This window comes from Pinus tabuliformis, chromosome 3_1 (genome assembly GCF_031772625.1).
Source record: "Pinus tabuliformis cultivar Carrire ecotype Pingquan chromosome 3_1, CPIR1, whole genome shotgun sequence".
Classification (NCBI taxonomy): Eukaryota; Viridiplantae; Streptophyta; class Pinopsida; order Pinales; family Pinaceae; genus Pinus; species Pinus tabuliformis.
The window spans coordinates 58,316,668-58,319,352 of NC_142301.1; the positions used below are offsets into that span (position 1 = coordinate 58,316,668).

The 2,685-nt window shown below is 36.3% G+C and overlaps 1 long non-coding RNA gene across 1 annotated transcript; it reads left to right on the top strand.

Annotated features, from left to right (window-relative positions):
• Positions 1-328: 328 nt before the first annotated feature.
• LOC149185760 (uncharacterized) lies at positions 329-1,364 on the top strand. The gene is made up of 3 exons (XR_016256077.1): positions 329-463; positions 660-1,046; positions 1,169-1,364. It is a non-coding gene; the product is annotated as an uncharacterized LOC149185760 (long non-coding RNA).
• Positions 1,365-2,685: the final 1,321 nt, after the last annotated feature.

Here is a 2,685-nt window from a genome sequence, read left to right on the forward strand (position 1 = left end):
ATAAGATATAGGGCAAAGATTTTGTTTTTTTTTCACCGAAAAAGAATCACTTGTATGTCCAATTGTGAGAATAAATTGTAGCCGTTACATCTGTAAATAGGGCAAGTCCAATTGTGAGAATAAATTGGAGTAGTTACATCTGTATATAGGGCAAAGAAATTTTTCTTTTGGGATGAAAATGAGAACTCGTCTGCCCAATTGCGCGAATAAATCCGACTAGTCACATCTGTCTTATCCTCGTGGTGCTGGGCTTTGCATGATTGATCATGTCATCCTCGCGACATTCTTGTAAATTTAATACGCGAAAACATCAAATGTCACTGAAAACTTCACAAATTCGACCCCGGTTGGGAGTGTGGATGATTTTCTAATCGGAGTTTAGAGTTCGCGTGCTTCTATATAAGGCAAGCAATGTGATTGTATTTCTCATCTCTTGCCTATCGATTTTAGCCTCCAGTTTCAGGTATGGTTATGCAACATAGATTGAGGCTTTCAGTCTATGATTTTCACTCTATTTTCACGTTATGATTTTCACGCTATTTTCACGTTATCGATGATTTGCTCATGTTATGTATTGATTCACAGTAACTTATCAAAGTCCGCGTTATGTATTCATGCACTTTAGCAAATTGTGTTGAACTGAAGGCGTTTTTTTGCAGAAGTTTTCAGTTTCAACATAGTCATACCGTCCAGTTTCCCTCATCCACCACAACACCAATATTGACCGCGACAACAGCGGCTACAACACCATGAACAACGTGGGCAGCGGCAACAGCGACAACAATATAAGCGGCAACAACAACACTGGCAACAGCGTCAGCGGCAGCGGCCAGATCATGAACACCTCCGGCAACAGCGGTAACAGCAGCGGCAACGTTGGCAGCAACACCGGCAACAGCGGGAACAACACCAACAGCGGCAACAACAACAGCGGCAACAGCGGCAAAATCAACAGCGGCAACAACAACAACGTCAACAGCGGCAACACCGACAACGGCGGTAGCAACAGCAACGTCAAATTCTAGTAAAGCAACTTATAGCACCAGGTAATGGCAACTTAAGTAGACGAACTTATACTAGCAGTGGTTCATGATTAGCTTTTTATTATCTGCAGAAAGACGTATGAATTTCTTTTGTTTTGGTTATTTACATTGCTGTTGCCTGGCAGGTATGGGAAAGAATAAATGCAGTCGAAGATTATCTGTTTATCTGAGACTGACTATGTGTTCACATGTAATTAGTTTAGAGCCAAATCGTCTATTCAATGGCGGAATAGGCATGGTCATGGATGGTTATGTTATTATGGTCGCATTAGCCATGTGCATCACATTTATATTTGAGTGGGATGCTGTTATAATGTAATTTTGATTTATATATTAGTAAACTACCAGCCTCGTTATCGTGTTTTAATGTTTTGGTCATCATACTGGGAATAAGTTTTAATGTTTTGGTCGTCATATTTGTAATGAGTTAATTAAGTTAATTGAATATCTAATTAAATGTAGCTATATATATATAATTCAATAAAGTATTTTACTAAACTATGATTATGTTACATTCTTTAATATTATTGTTTAGATGTTAAAAGCCAAGTTTCCTTTGTAGAAGCTAGATAGATTTTAATTAAAACATTTATTTATAAAGTTATTTTATATCATATTTTTCTCTTATGATTTTATTTCAATTTCTTAAAAAACTAAGACAATTTTATTTTGTAGATGTTATTACCGTTCAGCGAAAGCAACTTTTATGCTTATAATTATATAAGAAAAATTGTAAACATAAAACAAACATTTTCTTTTTTTCTTTTTGTTTTAATCAACAGTGAGTTGGGATATGTGGAAAATTTCCAAATGGCTCATGGTTATCTCTAGTACAGGTCCTTTGTCTGAATCTGAACTTTTTGAAACATGAATGCTCCTCCTTGTGTGCCATATCTTTTTCTTTTCTTGTTTATGGATCGCTTCTAATTTTGTAGTGTTGTGTTTGTGAGTTGCATTCCCCCCTCCCCCCACTTTTTTTGGGTGTTTTTGTTCTTAGGGGAACCTGTCATAGAAGTGTCCTATTTGGTAGCATGAGCAACATCTCAATGTCACATTTTCTTAATCTAGAATTTGAGTCCACTTAAAGGTTTTATGTGTCACCTACTCCTTTGCTTAGGTAAATTTCTACACAAATTCAAGCAATAGTAAATAATCCCTTCCTCATTCTTTCAACATCCATCTTTTTAAATGACCTCAAACTATTTCCAATATCCTCAAGGGCCACCTCATGCAAGAAAGGAAAGGAAATATTTCGCAGCCTCACCGATGTTGCCTTCTTTGAGACAAAAATTGTTTTGGAATCAAAATCTAGGAACCAAGGGGTGATGAAAAGCTCTACTCTTGCCCAAAACTAGGGCCCTTCTTTCACTACTCTCTCCAAATATTCTAGACTAACAAAGTGAACAACCAAAATTCATTTTGAACATATGCATATATCATAGTTGATGGTAGAGGTTTTGAAGACCCACTCATGCAGAATATTGAACCTACTCTAGAACCCATTCAATCTACAAATCACTGCCCTAGATTTAAGAACAAAAAAAAAGTGATCTATATCTATTATGTTTGGGTAAGTCAAGAGTTGGTGTTTTCTAAAATTGTTTGACAATGTAAGGTCATGGATTTTATTGTTGCAAATCTA